The following is a 17,309-nucleotide window of genomic DNA, read 5'->3' as shown; positions in this document are numbered from 1 at the left end:
CCTGCCTCTCAACCCACCTTCAGCCAACATGGTGGTGCTGGCAGCAGTTTGAAGAAAAGGCACTAGTAGGACAACAGCAGGCACAGAAAAGGGTAAAGAGCAGCACTGGATTGTGTTGCCCTCAAAACGAGGGGTTGGAGCAGGACTGAGCTGTTTTTACAGTGAGAGAGAGGGAGGGAGGCAGGGGAAATGAGAAAGCATCAAACGTATCTTTTTTCTTATTAACTGGATGCTTTCACTCCTGTTTAATCTATCACATTCATTGACTTTTTCTTAAGCAACCTTTAAATTCATCCTTTTGTACCTTGAAGCTTGTCCTCGCAATTGTATGCATGGTACTGAAGTCCACGCAGTACTATTTAGTAGTCGTTCTTCCCTCAGGAATTGGGGGAGTTTACTTTTCCACGGAAAAAGCTTTGCTATTTTGAGTGTGGAATGAGGTGCCTGACTGCTCCTGTATGTCCCGCTCTAAAAAGAGAGAGGCAAAAACCTTGGTTGCCTTTTCAGTGCACTGCTGAGCCCAAAGGAGTCTCTGTGCCAAAAAGAACCAGTGAAGCCCCAGTTATGTGTTCTTAATGCAACACACAGAGAACAAATAAAATATTCCGGTTAGGAATGAGACAGTAGGCCCCAAAATGGATGTAACACAGTGGCCAGAGCCTGCCGTGGTGACAAATAGTGAGGGAGAGGTGCTGCAAGTGAGAGAGCCTCCAGGTGTGCCTGCAGCAAGGTTCACCAGGAGCAGGAGCAGCCTCACAGGACCAGCTGACACACCTGGAAAACCAGACAGATGAGCAGTTCTTCACCTCCTTGCGCTCCACTACCTACCTCCATTTGTTACTTCTTGTCAGATAAAAGCTTTGGGCAGTTTCAGTGCTGTGTTTAAGCAGGACTAGCACCTCTGCTGCCAAAGAATGTGACTCCTCCGTGCTACAGTTACACCAAGAGCCATGAATAATACCAGTAAGGATGCAATTGTCTTGGTTATAATTGCAGGTCAGCCAGGCTTTATGTCGTATTTCTTCTTTGTACCTCCTCGGACATAAATTGTAGCTACAGCAGGTCAAAATACAAACCTAACGCTTAAAGATCATGGTTCTGAATTTATATGCCATTAAAACATTCTGCCCACCTCAAACAATAGATGATTCATTTGTGAAAGTAATGATTTATTTATAAATATCCAAAGTGCAAAGCTGCACTGACATCTCAGAGCAATAGAGTGAAATAAACAGGGTATTACAAAAACCTCCACTGACACCAGCCGAAGATAAAGCACACAGCAGGCGGATAAATACGACCAGCAGAACATCCTGAGCCTTAGAACAAAGCGGGCACGAGTTTCATTGGCCTCCCCCATTTTTGACATAAATAAACCAGTTGAATAGCTCTTTTTAAAACAGCTGTTGGCCTCATTCGTAACATCATCAAACGCTGCAAATCTTCCAAAGGGCCTTCCTCCTTCTCCCTATTCCACATATTTTTCCCACGGAAGTCTAAGCCCGGATTTGTTTTTAGGAACAGCGACCAACAAACAGAGGCCTGGTAGCACTAGCAACGGGAAAGAAACGTTACCAAATTAGAATGTGAAAAATGAAGGAAAACAAAACCTTTTCAACAATGACTGAGGAAGCCTACAAGTCCTAGAGAGGATTCAGAAATCCTGTAAATCCAAGGGTTGCTCTTCACCTTTAGGATACGCTTTCAAATTCAGCCAAAGCTGTCACTAATACCTACGGTGATGATTTGGAGCGCTCTCCCCTGTATACGTTCAGGATTACATCATTCCAGCATGCGATCTATAATTAAACAACACAACTTTATTTGTAGAGTATTTCAGTGGGTGGCGAAGTGATTCAGTCACGCTGCATTCTCCTTATGGGGCCTCCCCTCCATGCTCAGCTCGCTTTCGGTGGTGAGCTCTGATTTCCTTCTGATCTTCACTTGGAGCAGTGAGAAAGGCACACCCAGGGGAGCAGTGAGGATCCCCAAATCACCACCCTGCAGCCTGACAGCAACAGAAGCACCCCCGCGTCTCTCACGGGGCACAGGCGCAGTGGGGGCACCACCCCGTGTGCCAGCCTTATGGGGTTTGACTCCAGCCCACTGTTACAGAAGAGTAAGCCTCTACTTTTTCTTCCTTAGTGGGAATTTTCCATCAGCTGTTTCAGCTGGAAACCATCCACCTTCCTGCACCAGCACAGGCAGAAAGTGACCGGGGAGAGAGCACCAAACACTTTGTAAGGCTCTGTATTTGCCAGACGCCTTAGTAGCTTTGCTGGTTCCCCTCAGCTGTGGGGTACAGGGTCTCCAGCAGGGCCAGTCACCAGCTCTGCCACCAGGAAGCCAAAGCAGCGGGTGGTGGTGTTCCTGCAGCCATCTGTAGTTCCAGCACCGGCATGAAGAGGCTTTTCAGAGGTCTAGACTGCCGTCAGAGCCCTTTATTTACAGGAAGACTCTCAGGTTTAGTGTGGGGAGGTCTAGCCAGGGGGCTCCAGGGGAACGGTTTCTTCAAAGACCGTATGTTGCAATGCATCCTCAAAGGGGCTGCTTTCTGAATCATTTAATCTTCGCTGCAAACTTCACAGCCCCGATTCTCTCGACTGTGCGTGCTTTATCTTCAGATGATATTTGTCTTTTACGGCCTTTGTGATCCGCATTGTTCCTCAACAGCTCAATTACTTTGGATTTGTAGAGCAAAAGAGTAGATAACTTGCAAGGCCAGGCAGGTGCCTATAAAGGCAGTAGTGCTATGGTATGGCTGAGCCAGAGGGCAGCTGCCAGCTAACAGACACTTCCCTTTCTCACGTGCGTGTCCCCACGGGGTCTGTTTCTCCAGCACTGCTGTTTGGCTGACTCCAAAGCAGCAAAGTGCTTCAGCACAAAGAGCAGCAGTGGAAGAGCGATGTCAAGGGCAAAGAAGGAAAAAGCAAAGAAGGAAAAAGCATTACCCCTTTGGCCACTGTTAAACCCACTCAAGCATAAAACTGCACCATGGAAGAAGTACAAGAGAGAGGAGAGCCCAAAGCAGACAGCTAAACGGGTCCAAGCAACAAAACCAGTGGAGGTGACCTCAAACTGTTCCTGTCTTCACACACTGTTTTCAGACAAAGGAAAAGGATTTAGTAACCTACACAGTGGTACCACGACCTATTTAGCCACATGAGAGCAGCTGATTTATGGGGCCGATGAGACACCCAAAGGCAGCTGAGGCATCTCAGATGGCACCGTATGGCTACATTTAGGCAGCAGAATCCCACCTGAAGCTCTAGATACCAACCTGGAGCTGTCAAACAGCTGGGCTGCCCAGGACAGAGCAAGTTTTCCTGCAAACAAGGGAAGGGCCACTGCCTCCATCCACCCAGTTGCTGCTGTAGGTGAAGGGAAAGAAAGTGCAACATTATCAGCTGATAATAAACTCATTTTTCTGTCACAGACCATGGAATGTTTTCTAATTCGACGGAGGAGGCAGATACCTATTATTTCCCTGAACTGGAACAGGCCTTTTCACTCTCTCTGCTTATTTACCTGTAGGCAACAAGTCCAGCTACACTCTCTGGTATTATCATGCCCTACCTGTACCATTTTTAGTAGGAATATAATCAGGCTTCCCTGGAGGTGGAGATATCAAATAAAAAGGACAGCACTGAATCCATGTCACCCACCTCTTAACCACCACATTTGGCACACTTAAGGACAGAAGCATACTTAAGCAAAAACGATAATGGATTATTTGGGGTGCAGAGCACAGAAAGGTGTCTGTAAAACTAATGTTGTCACTGGGATGTCACTCTAATGATAGAAGAGGTTAGCAAGATTTGAAGAGAGGGGCAATAGGTTTCTTCAGACCGACTAATACACTCAGAAAGTGGGCAAGGCACAAGAAAGTGAAGAAGCAGTTGCTTTCATAACAGAACAGCATCAGGTACAAAATGCTAGCAGCAGCGGTATGGAAATGAGGGGGAAAAAGCATTATGGAAGAAATCATCTAAAGATTCTCGTCAAATAAAAAATCTTGCATTATCACGGTGGGATAACCTAACACTTCCGAATTTTGCAGTCCATGCACATGTATGATGAAATTGATACTCTTTTAAAATAGTCCTTCTATCATGCTAGGATGAATTGCTAGAATGGCTCCTAGTTTTAAATTACAGTGTAGATAAAACTGCAGCATTAAGATTTCATTTCAGTGAAATTGCCATTAATGTTTTACATAATGTAAGCCGATTTTCTATCTCACTTAGGAAAGAAAAGTATCCTATCATACTCCATATTTTATTTGATTGAACTAGCAGAAATCTCTATCACCCTTTCAGAGCAAATCAGCGGTGCATTTCTTTAGTACAACAGGCTGAACATCTGTCTTTTTTTTATAATTATATGATTGTATGTTTGCTAAGAATAAAATCTAGGAAGCTAAATACTAATGTGGTTGGAAGAAAAACCTTTAAATGAGAGGGACGGTGACATATAGCTCCATTGCTTACTTAGTTCACAGATTAGGAGTCATTTCAAGCTGAGGTTAGACTGGGTGGGACAGCACTACAAGTGTTTAAACCATGAGAACAGCCTTCTTCTTAGAGCTGTTTGCAGCTAACACGGTGGGTGGGATTCCCAGAGGAAACTATCAAATACCGTTGCCATATGCTAAAAAAACTTCAGTTTCAAGCCCCAAAAGCTATAATCACGGATAGTACTCTGCTTGAAGAATTGAAACGTTCAGGAAGCAATTGTTTTAATGACAAGATCTTCAAAGCAGCAGGCATCAAATGCTCATATAATCAATACAAATAATAAGCGCAAAAGGCTTTATTACAAGCAGAAAACAAAAACAAAGGTAAGCTGAGGAATGCAAACGACTACCATGCACGGTACTTATGCAAATTACATCCTGACTGTCCTTTCCACAGAGATATCAGGGTTTTACCCTATTCCTCCCTCCTTATCTTTAGGGACTGGACGTGCATGGAATGCACCCTGTTTTATCTAAAAGTGCCAAATCCCTTAAAATACCAACCTTTGATCTCTCTGACCTGAGTGAGAATAACACAACTTAGGAGACAACAGCTAAATGTCGTTAGCCATGAAATACTCGCACTAACAAACGTCTAAGTGTATTGCAGCTCTGAATAATTCAAAAAGTTATGCAAGTGTGAGGCTTGGTTTGAGTACTCAATCACATGGAATCAAGTTTTTTCAATGATAGCAAATTTCTACAAAGGAAAACATGCAAGAAAGGTGTTTTTTATAGTACCTCTACCACTTTCTAATTATGAAGTTAAAGTGCTGTACATCTATGTTTAAGATGCCATTTAGATGTTACTTAGTCTAGAGTCTTGAAAAAATTTCCCTTCAAGTACAACATTTGCCTAAGTTGCAGAGCATATACAAAACAGCACTTGATCTTGACAGCTTTGGCACATGCACTTAGACATTGTCCTCGACAATTAGGCATAGGAAAATTGGGCCCACGTAGGCGTCACGTGCCACGACAACACCCTTTCTGCATGCACTCGCTTCTGCGATCCCTGCTACCACCCGCCTGGGACTGCTCGGAAGGCAAACCGCCTCCATCCCTCTGCACTCGGCAGGACACTTCAGGAGTGGGGCAAGGGCTGGGAGGAAGAAACTAGGAGGCACAGGGCATTGGAAAGTGTAGGATCAACTGAACCACGAAGCCCTCGGTCAGATGGCAGAAAGGAGGGGTCTGGTGGCTGGCAATCTTTAAGCTGCTGGTCATCTACCAGAAAGAGGCCACCAACACTCGAGATCGGTTTTGGTATGATAGAGAAAGAGGGCTACATGCCAGGAACAGACATTTGCCTGGGAAAACAGCTGATCTGAAAACCTGGGAAAGCTATATTTAACTGCAAAGTGACGGGGCTCCGAGCCTGGTGAACAAGAGACAACATCCTCCAGTCACAAGAGAAAACAGACAACCTTCCATAAATAGTTCCACTTCTAGCTGAGCCTGACTGGTTTGCTGTAGCCCCGGGGCTGCTCTCTGGTTCTGTGCAACGCAGGACACGCCTGAAGCTCTGCGCACTTCCCAGACGTTGTGCCAGTACTTCTAATGCACAAGCAGCCTTCAGACCCCCCGACGTGTGGCCATACAACCCCACATCATGGGCAATTATGGCAGCATCAGCTTCCCACTTTAAACCACACTCCGCTCCTTTACTCCACACTCTTTTGTATTTGTTAGAAATACACTTCTGACACCTAACAGCGAAATGGAGGCATGATTCGGTAATCACACCACAGACCCGTAGCTCCTGAAGCGAGGAGTCACATCTCCCAGCCTGCTGGCCCCTGCTCAGCTCCGTTCTCGTTTCTATGTCAGGAAGGGCTGTGTACGTGACGGGGCAGCACTGCTGACTGTAAGCCGCTCCACTGCTTCCACAAGTTCTCTCTGCACCTATGAACTGAATCTGGGGTTTAGCACAAGGTATCAGAAAGGATAAATCAAACATTCAAAAGAAAGAAATGGGGAAGAGAAGGATCCCCTCTCACGGGTGACACGGTACATGGATTCGTTTGCACGTTCAGAGCCTGGCCCTCCCTGCTCTCAGCCAGCCCGCGCTGACCTTCATTTACGGCGGGGCCGAGTACCGCAGGCCGGGCCCTGCAGCACGGGCAGTCCTTTCAGCAGGCTGTCACATCGCAGCGGGTACTTTAGGGCTTCTACCCCTGCACAGCATGACACGGTCTTGCCACAATAAACCCGTTTTCCCACACCTGCTCTTGTTCCTTCTCCTCCCCTCCCCTCGTGCCCAAGGAACCAAACTCCGCGGGCAGTGTCAGGGTGCCCACGGCACAGGCCAGGAGGAACGTGCTGCGATGCCCCTTTGAACGGTCCAGCCCTGGGTCGGCGACTTGCAGAGGAGCCCCCAACCCCAAAACACGGTTCTTTCAAATTCATTTAATAATATTTGTCCTGGAAATAAACAAGGTATTCCCCAAATATTTGTACTGGGATGTGTTATCTTTGATTTTTTATTTTTTTTTAAAGAAGAGCTGAAATATTGAACACAGCAGACAGTCACCTGAAACATATCAAGGGTGGGGTTTTTTTGTAAAACACAGAGGAAAGAATCCAAGTGTTTTCCAAAAACATCATCCAGCTCAACCTCGTCAATGCAAACCGGGCCTCTATTTTTCAAACAAATGTTAGTAGTTGTATTTAATTTATCTGTAGCATAAAGTTATGGCCAGGCTAGTCTTTGGAGCTCTACAGAGTTCCCAAAAGAATACTCCGTTATTTAAATAATCTGGTGGTATTGCAGAAGGGCTTTCCAAAGACTTTACAACCTATGGCTCTTTTTTTCTGCAGAGGCTAACCGCTTACACTTATTTTTATTTTATCCATATAGATAATGTCTCTTTGGATCACATTATAATTATGTATTATTATAAGATGCCTCTTAAACATTTGTGGGAGAGAGGAAAGGTATTGTAGTCCTGCTTTTCTACTAGAAGCCCCGCTGAATCCTATCCTCCTTAAGGGCCAGAGTGGAATTTTGCTTGAGCTGCTTACATTTTCAATCTCATTTTGTGCTGGTCTGAAGATCAATAGAGGGAGGTGATGCTGAGGCACAGCAATTTCAAGTGTATAACTATTGTGCAGATGCTGTAACTTTCATTATACAAGCAAGCTTCTGTGCCTGTCCAAAACTTCAGTGATAAACAATCTGCTTACATAGTCTGTCACAGGATCAGGAGCCATGAATTTATATCCATAAACATGGGCTGCAGCAGCTCAGCTAATTAGGTGTATCCTCAGAAGTGCCTTCCATGTGAGTATCTTTCCATGAGAAGCCAGCTATCTTGTTAAGAGTTAACTGAGTTACTTTTTAACAGATATTCACACAGATGAATTAAAAGTCTTCTAATTGCTTTCTGAAGCTACTCTTTTTTTAGCTGAACATATATAATGGCTAGAAAAATGAGCTGAAAAAATCATTTTTTATAACTCAATTTTTACAATTGGCAAAATAAAGAACTATGTATATGGACCAGAGCAGGTAACTGTAAATGTTAACACAGTGGTGCTCAGGGATGCTGACTCACAAAGACGCTGCCAGAAGTACTGGTTTACAGATGAACAGCAGTCAGTAACTCCTTGGTCAGTTCCCAGTGTCTCCCTCCAGAAATACCGTACGTGTATTTTGCTTGCAAAGTAAGTTGAATGCTTTAATCATACCAAAAAATACTTTCTAGCTGGGAACCGGTAATGCCAACACTGCTGATGACAAACAGTACATAAAAGGAAACAATGTACATTGCAAAATATACACATCCCAGTCTGACGGTTAAGATCTTGGTATAATATTTCTGGTTAAAAAAATAAAACATCATTGTGAGATAGTTAACATTATAATCCAGGCTCATTTGTGGTTACGAAGACAAGTTCGTTATGGACTTCCAGATGAACGCGAGGCATTGTCTCTAACTCTGGCTCAACAGGACCCATACAGGATCCTTTCGGGTGATCCTTTCCGCTTACCCCCATGAACCTTAAGATCTCTTAAACATTCTATGCAGAGCCCAACCTAAAATAGGAGTGCTCGTAACTCTGCTTAAATCCGTCATTGAGACAATTTACCAAGAAAAATAACTGAAACTGGCATAGGAGAAGATTTTCTAACCACAATAAAATGCTCTAGAAGCAAAAGGTGATTACAAGTCTGAGATGCTCAATTCCATCCCATTCTTCTCTCGTATTTCCCAACACTCTTAGGTTTGCTAGTATTTCAGCCAGATACCGTACCTTCTTTGTCATGCAGATCCTTATTCGTGTGTCAATGGCTGAGCTCTCTCCCTGTTAATTTCATACAGAGCAACAGCTTCATCTCATGCACGGTGTTTCTCTGTATTATATTTTGGAAGGCATGAACTGCTTTTTCTTCTTAAAGAATTCTGGCTCGTGCATTCATACCACAAACTTCTTATTCTACCCACTCATTCCTTTCTGTAGAAAAATATTTTGTTCAAGGGTGGGGGTGGGGAGGTGGACAGGCAGAGACATCACAAGCACTGAATTCAGTTGTTTTCAGTATCTCTTCTTTACCGATGTGTCAGGTATGTTTTGGGGCAGGTCACCAGAATGAATGCAGTACAACAGGTTGGGCATGTCTCAGTTCGTTTGCAGTTGCAGAACACTATAGGATTTGTTAACTGCCATAGATACATCCTGCTCTGTCACAGTGCTGTCAACATACACGTTGTGGAAGCCACGGCTATCAAGCTAGCTAAATAAAAAATAAAGCTATGTTTGGTCAAGAAATCAGCTGTTCTCAGAGCAAAGCAACCTGCGAAACCATCCAAAGTAATCCAACATACTATGATAAAAGATAGAAGCCACGGTACTTAAATCAATCATTTGTGTTCTGAATATAGTAACAAAAAACAGCATGTGATGAAGGTGAGAGCCATCAGTCGCATCACCTTCCCTCAGCTCAGTGGACAGCCATCATTTGTTAATGCCACAGCTGCCAGATCACTTTAAAGGAGAACTCGGACCAAATTACAGTACTCTAACCTTGCAGAGGATGAACTTGAATCGTGATAAGGAATGGTCTTCTGGTAAGAAATGCTCTAGCAGGCCTCTGGCTTCCAATAAGGTAAAGCCAGACAAGAGTGCTCATTTCTCATAGGAAACTAACTGTACATATTTATCAACAAAATAATGCACTTCCTTGGTCTTGATGTGGACAAAATAACGCAAAGAATGGCTTTCAGTATCTAAAGCTAAGCACCTGCTTAGATCGTCGCAGGGGTTTTGTTTTTCACTCAACAGAGCCGTCAGTAAAATTCACGTGGTGACAAACCGATGCACCCAGTGGGAGTCCCAGCACATGCAGTGGCATGTGTAGCTTCTTCATTTTATCTTGGGACGATTAGGAACAGGTATCTAAGCACTGAGAAAACATGAGCACTTGAAGTTTAGTAGCAGACAGATCAAGGATATGTAAGCTTATTATAAGCTTCAACACAGGAAAATGCTTTAAACACTATACTTTTTTATTATTATTATGTAAGAAAATACTTTTTTTTTAATCTGAGGGTGGTCAAACACTAGCACAGGTTGCCCAGAAAGTTTCCATGCTTGGAGATACTCAAAACCCAAGTGGGCATGACCCTGACCCTGCTCCGAGCCGGGTATTGGACCAGACGAACTCCAGGGTGGCCAAAAAGCCACTGCCATTCTGTGATGAACGAAGCCAGCTAGCCGGTCTGCATTGTCTGTGCTAAGGAATCCAAAACCTGTCAGAAATCTTTTCATTATAAGAATTTTTCTGTGGAGAAATGAGGAATTGGAGGCAATCTCAGCAATTAATTTTACACTGAAGCAACGGGAAATGAATTGGTTTGTTTGTTACCTGTCTCCTGGCAGTGGAAGACCAAAGGAAGCAGTGTGAAGGCACAGCACTGCCAGGGCATTGGAGAGACAGCATCTTGGCCTCTTTCCACTGCAGCTAGCTGCTAGACCAGCTGATCTGTTTTGTGATAAGCATATAAAAAGTTAAAGGTGGGAGTGTGACAGAAAATAGTAGCAGATATAAAATAGGACGTGTGAAACTAAAATGCATACACACACCGATCATTAAACATGGATTTAGCTAGAAGACAAGAGCCACTAATGCAATCCATGCTTCCCATCACTCCTATTAAAAAGTTTGCAACAAATAATGAAATAGCAAGAGACAGGTGTTAGAAACCCACTGAGTCACACACTCAGGGAGTACTCTCCTGCCAAGAACTGCATGAACCACTTTAGCCAGCACTCAAAAAAATGAGGCAGATGAGGTTTGAAGGAAAGAGCCTATAGCACTTCCAACCCAGGAAGAGGGTCATGGGCAGGCAGATGGTGAAGAAGAAGCAGCAATCAAGGAAAATGAAGAAACCTGTAAAGCGAATTCCCTTCCTCAAATTATTAGAGAAATTAGAAAAATTACATTTTTATAATTGCGCGTGTAAGGCCATCTCCACTAGTGCACAAATTTTCCGTGGTTTTCAGACAAAAGCTCCCCCTTGACAGGGAAAAAGAACAAATTCATTCAGATTATTTTAATGCAACCAAAAAATCCCAGAGAAAGGCACATTAGTATGCTTTAAGCCAAGGCCCTAGGATCCCAATGATCTTAGCCATAGTATTGCACATTATGCTTCCTTCCCTTTAGGGCATTTAGGGCCCCTCATTTAGGAGGTGCTCTGGTCAGCTTTGCTGCTGTGATATAAATGATCACTTGACTGCTCTACCCTTTTCCCAGAGGCTACTGCCAACACAGCAAGCCGGCACAAGGGAAAATGTTCCCAAACTGGAGGTAATCTAGTGCACAGACCTGTCTTTTAACACGTTCAGAAATATCCCTTGGTAATAAGGCTGTGCTGATGCGAAGTGTTACCACCTGCACATATTCCTCCTAATGAGAACTGGCAAAAGGGAAAGCATGCCCACACCCCCCTACCGCAGTGCGAAGCTACTGCCCTCTGCGCTGCCCGTGAAGGTGGCTGCGAGCCAAGGCACCAGGCACCACGGGTGGGCACCCGCTCTCCTCTGCTGGCAGCGTTAGACAGGCAGTCACTGCAGGAGAGCAACACAAAACGCTGGGGGTAATGATGTTTTAAGTGACCATGACAAGACTTTCCAGGGCTCACCTGTCAGAGTCATGTGAGCAAACCGACCTCCATCAGCACTTCAAAAAATCACTGGGCTTTGCACGGCAGTAACACGCAGACCCTTGTTTCTGTTCCAACAACGCTGTGGTCACGGTGGCTGAGCTCCCCAGCCACCGCAGTGGGATGCCCCACAGCTTGCTGCTTGAATCAAACTGGCCTAACGGAACATCTCTTCTTTTTGCTCATCAAACCCGAGAAGAATAGTTAATAACATGTTGCAAGGTCTGTTTGAGAGTATGTGTTGTAACGCCTTGGAGAAGGAGACAGAATTAGCTAACATTGCTAACGACACTTGGTTGCTGTGGCTATCAAGGCCAACAGAAATGTTTTTAAGAAACTGCAGATAAATCGGAGGCAGTCCACAGGTGAGCAGCAATGGCAGCTGTTGAAAATAAACCTGTGTGAAGACACACACATAAACATTGACACAATCGATCTTTGGACCAGTGTTACGGGAACAACAAGAATCCAGGAAACAGAGTCTACTGGAGATGCTGCCCTTCTGTAACGGCAAGAAAAATGAAAATAGGAAGCAATACAAGAGTAAAACAAATTAAGGTAGGAGGTGCACCGACAGCCTTATATCATAGTATGACTTTAACTAAGCGTACAGCCATACGTAAAGTACGTGAAGTTCTTAGCCAACAAGACTATCCAGACAAGGGCAGTGATAGTGGCTAGGGTTAAAGCAAGCCAAAAGATTTTGATGGAATCTGCTAAGCAGAAGGGCATTTTGAACATCCATAAAAAAAGATGTATCCCCCCATTTACTTATTTATTACCATGCAGGCCCAAAACTAGAACAATTCCAGAATTACCAAGTACTTTACATGCAGTTACTCCTGCTAACATCAGAGGCTGATCTGACTTTACAGACTTTCAATTAGTCTGCCATAAGAATCAGAATTGATCATCCTAAATACAGCATTATGCAGCAGACCAAGAACTTCGTAGCTTTTTACACTCTTTTCCTCATCTCGAGGTACTCGTCACTGGGAATGATGGAAACGGAAGTAACAAATGACACACTTTCACAACACTCTAAAATGTAGCTGAAAAAAAAGTGACAGCTGCTCAAAAAATTTTAAAACGATCAAACTATACTGAAATATTGTCTCAATACTACCTCACCAACAGGTTGCCATCTTATTCATTTGGTCCCCTTCTGTTTATGAAGTGAGACACAATTTTCAACTAAATTATGGCTTGCAGTTTTCCTATAAGGCCCCCACCTTGCTCGGCACACGTCATGTCGTGCTTGCTGGTTAACCAGTTGTTCCATACTCCACCAGATTTTCACAGCCCAAGGTGTGGCTCCTAAGCTTGTTTATTTCACGTTATTTTCTGAATACATTCATATTCCATTCATGTGCTTGTCTAACATGACTAGATTACTTAAGTGCCTACCAGAACTCTTCACAAAAAAAAAAAAAAGAACTTACTTCATAGCAACCCATTTTGCAAATGGTGCATTTCTATTATCTCTATTTTATGAAATGGGAAATTGAGGTATGGGAAGATTAGTGTCAAATATCCCCAGTAACTTTAACTGCTCATCCAGAGACATATAACATGAAATTTTTAAGAGAATGCTTAAAATACAAGTGATATATTAATTTCACCTGTATTCACAAAAGTTCTGCATTTCTGCAAATCAAGACTGAGGTTCTCAAGATGGATACGATGAAATGAGGAACATGAAAATGAGTGATTGCTTCTGAAAAATCTATTTTTATTTCCTGGCTCCTCATCAGACAGCAAACATGTGGTAGCAAAATATCTGGCTGGTCCTGCAGAGTAGCATCAAACTGTCTTCATAAGAAGCTCTCCTCTTATTCTGGTTTCTAGCATTAGTCACTATATATATTGTCCAATTTCTTCATAAAAAAAAGGCAAGGATCCTATAGATAAGTACCTTTCTAGAAAAACACATCTGGAAAATAGAATACAACGGGAAGCGCTACTATTCTGACTAAAGGCCAGAGCATAATGCGTGACATAAGACTGTCAAACTGCAAATGCAACAACCAATAATTCATAATTCATTCACTAATAAAGAACAAAGAAAACTACCTGCTTGATAAAATAAAAATCTTAAATGAAAATCACAGTCAACTCCAGAGCTCAAAGGCATATTCACATTACACTATTCCGTCACTTCACTTTAAACCAATAACCAATAGCCAAAACCAAAAGAAACCAATAACCCCAGCAGATTATCCTCTTCTTTATGGAGAAATGAAGGAAGGGGTTGGGACATAGTTGTTGCCATTAGGTATTTACAGATATTTCATAAGAGTAGGAAAGGTTCAAGAGTCTTGTGTTCCATTCCAGATCTGCATGTGTTCTAGACAGTCATTACAGAAAGCAGGGAACACTCTTTCACCAAAGGACTGAGAGAAGCTCCCTGCAAAAGACATTTCTTATGGGAAGGGCTGGGCCTGTATCAGAAAAATTTCTAACCCAGAACTCCGTGTCTTCTACACAGCTTTAATAGAAAGGCTGCTTTTTTGTCAGTAATTAGTGTTCTTGAAAAACATGTGATTATTTTTACTTTTTTTTTTCTTCCTTACAATGCTGAATAACTGCCAGCAATTCATCCCGTAACTGACGTAGCTGGGACCAACTTTTCAAGATCAGCAATGCATCCACAAAATCTACATGAATGTTTTTTGTCTGTAGAAACGGGCTTTTAAGAAAGCACACAGGCATATTACCCAATTTGTATGCAAAGATGTGGGTTTCCAAGGGCAGCTTTTTTCTATTACAATATTACAGGTAAAATGTACAATCAAATATGCACCCGTTTTTACTAATTTGTAGCTTAATGAATAATAGGAATGAATGTTTACTTAATAAAACACTTGAACCTGTCAGCACTGCTTTTTAATGAAAGTGCAGTTTTGCATTTACAATTTAACTGTGGGAATAGTCAAAAAACAGTATGTGCACCTAGAAATTCTCCTAGAAATTCACCACCAGATTACACTTCTCTCCATAATTTCCTCTTGACTTTCGTATTTCCGTGTTTATGCCTCGTCCACATTTGTGACACCAAATCATCACATGTACCATGTAATGAAATAGCCTGTCTGAAGTATTTTGTGTTGCATTCCGTGTTGCACTGAAGGCAGTTTAGAATCATTTTTTCCACTCAAATTATAGGGAACAGTGGCTGAGAACAGCAATATTTACCTGTATTAATTTGAGGAGGGCACTCTGACAAACACTAGTATTTTACAGTGTGGCAGTCTAGGCTTAATTTGTACATCTCGCACTTTCGATAGGCTGGAATACGATGGCACTACCCTGTCAAAACAAACAGATTTAGAATTATGCTACTGCAAATGAACCACAGTGACACGTGCAACAACCGCTAAACAAAACGAAGGCAGGAGGCTGGTCTGCGAGCTCTGCTTAACTTTTTGGGGAACGCCTGGCACAGTTTGGGGTACCAGCCATGCCTTCACACCTCGGTGACCACCAGGGACACCTCGACACCCCCATGCCCTGCTGGAGGCAACAATTACCTCAGCTTCACGCTGCAAAACCCACGGGCAGGTTGTGATACGGCCTTCACGTTAGCCGAAGTGCTCTGAACGGCACAAAACCGACTCAGAAATATGTAGGGAAATATGTAGCGTTCAGAGCCGCCAGGTCAACCGGTGGGGCACACGGAGGCCGAGGGCTGTCCCCCGGCAGCGCGCCACAAGCCCCGAGCACCGTCCCGGGAGCAGGAAATAAAGGAGGAAGTTGGAGGAAATTAAAAAACTGTGAGAAATTAAGCTGTGAGACCAACTTTACGCGGAAGTTCTGGCGTTTAAAAAAAAAAAAAAAAAAAAAAAAAAAACGAAAAAATAAACACAAGGGCGGCCCAGCCGCTGATAGCGCACGGAGCCCGGCCCAGCCCAGCCGGAGCCGTCCCTGCCCGCCCTCGGGTGGCCGCCCGCCCCGCCGCCGCTCCCCGGCCCCCCGCGGCCGCCCCGCACCGGGCGCCGTCCCCGCCTGGCCCCCGCTCCTTCCCCGGCCATTTCGCGTGGCTCCGGAAAAAAAACGCCACTTACCAGGAGTGGGGTTCGAACCCACGCGGACATACGTCCATTGGATCTTAAGTCCAACGCCTTAACCACTCGGCCATCCTGGTGCAGATACAGGAACCGCACGCAGCCGCTCCTACATACGGGGCCGCGCCGCGCCCCGATACCGCAGCACCGCGCCCCCCGCCCGGGCGCCCAGCGCCCCCCGACCCCGGGCCCCCCCTCCCGCCGCGCCCTCCCGCCCTCGGCTGCGGTGCGGGCGGGCGCAGAGCGCAGCGGGTGCGCGCGCGGGCGGCCCCCTTCGGCTGCAGCGGGAGAGGCGGGCGGGCGGGCGGGCGGCATGTCCCCTCCCCCGGCCCGCAGCCCCGGCCGCTGTGCAGCCGGAGACAACGCTGCTCCTTCTCCCATTTTTTATTTTTTTTTATTATTATTATTTTTAATTTCCTAAATGGCAATGTCAGCTGGAGACGGCTGGTGTTACCTGCTGGCGTTGTTGGTGTTCGACCCAGGTGCTTCCTGGGAGAGAGCTTCCCTCGCTGAGGGAAGGAAACAACAAAGTCCAAAGCGATGAATTACGCGTAATTAGGAGGAAGACGTTGCGGAGGAAGAATTTCTTGCCAGCCTGCACTGCGTGCCAAGTCTACAAAGTGCAATTACAGCGTCCTGGTTACTGGCCGGGCTGGGACCTGCCCCCTCTGCCCAGCTTGGGCAGGGGCTGGAAGCACACCCCATCTCCGGCCTTCCCCACACCGTCTCCTACTCTGGCCACACTTGCTTTTCCTCTGGGGAATGGACACCCTCCACCCCACCGAGCTTGGTCGCCTTGGAGGCTGCCCCCGGGGCTGAGGGATGGCTGCTGTCCCTCATTGTCAGCTATGGATGGCGAGCAATCATAGACTCACAGAGTCATTAAGGCTGGAAGAGACCTCCAAGATCCTCTGGTCCAACCATCCCCCTACCACCAATGTCACCCACTAAACCATGTCCCTAAGCACCACGTCCAACCCTTCCTTAAACGCCCCCAGGGACGGTGACTCCACCACCTCCCTGGGCAACCCGTCCCAATGCCTGACTGCTCTTTCTGAGAAGAAATGTCTCCTCATTTCCAGCCTGAACCTCCCCTGGCACAACTTGAGGCCATTCCCTCTGGTCCTATCACTAGATACCTGTGAGAAGAGGCCGATCCCCAGCTCCCCACACCTTCCTTTCAGGTACCTGTAGAGAGCAATGAGGTCTCCCCTGAGCCTCCTCTTCTCCAGACTAAACAACTCCAGCTCCCTCAGCCGCTCCTCACAGGACTTGTGAGCCAGGCAAACCTGTGTTTCAGGCAAACAATGGCAAACTCCTTCTCCATAGGGACCACATATCTGTACATGGTCCCTGTACGGGATAGGGGTCATGAGCCAAACGTGACCACGTATCTCTATCTTCCGTGGTAGTTTTGCACCCATTTGTAGGCGGCCTCTTTAGGGGGTCTGGGCCCTGAATTTGCAGAACACAGGTGGTGCCCAGCGGCTTCAGCTGGTGGTGTTCAGAGACCACCAGTGAAGCAGGTACACTTGTGAACAAAAATAAAGTCGATTGTTC

General features: G+C 45.1%; 1 long non-coding RNA gene and 1 other non-coding gene across 10 annotated transcripts; both read right to left on the bottom strand.

Moving 5' to 3' along the window:
• Nucleotides 1–1,148: 1,148 nt before the first annotated feature.
• LOC106039507 (uncharacterized) lies at nt 1,149–15,990 on the bottom strand. 9 transcript variants are annotated; one of them, XR_010830335.1, is made up of 9 exons: nt 15,750–15,990; nt 14,881–14,994; nt 11,665–12,082; nt 10,962–11,036; nt 10,386–10,502; nt 7,703–9,923; nt 6,270–6,428; nt 3,281–3,371; nt 1,149–2,874 (listed from the first exon to the last, which is right to left on the bottom strand). It is a non-coding gene; the product is annotated as an uncharacterized lncRNA (long non-coding RNA). The 9 variants fall into 9 exon arrangements; XR_010830334.1 differs by lacking the exon at nt 11,665–12,082 and having other exon boundaries at nt 15,750–15,988; XR_010830337.1 differs by lacking the exons at nt 10,962–11,036; nt 11,665–12,082 and having other exon boundaries at nt 7,703–7,825; nt 8,774–9,923; nt 15,750–15,983.
• On the bottom strand, nt 15,747–15,829 carry TRNAL-UAA (transfer RNA leucine (anticodon UAA)). Its single transcript has one exon. It is a non-coding gene; the product is annotated as a tRNA-Leu (tRNA).
• Nucleotides 15,991–17,309: the final 1,319 nt, after the last annotated feature.

Source organism: Anser cygnoides, chromosome 3 (assembly GCF_040182565.1).
Source record: "Anser cygnoides isolate HZ-2024a breed goose chromosome 3, Taihu_goose_T2T_genome, whole genome shotgun sequence".
NCBI lineage: Eukaryota > Metazoa > Chordata > Aves > Anseriformes > Anatidae > Anser > Anser cygnoides.
This window is presented reverse-complemented; position numbering and strand designations above follow the sequence as displayed.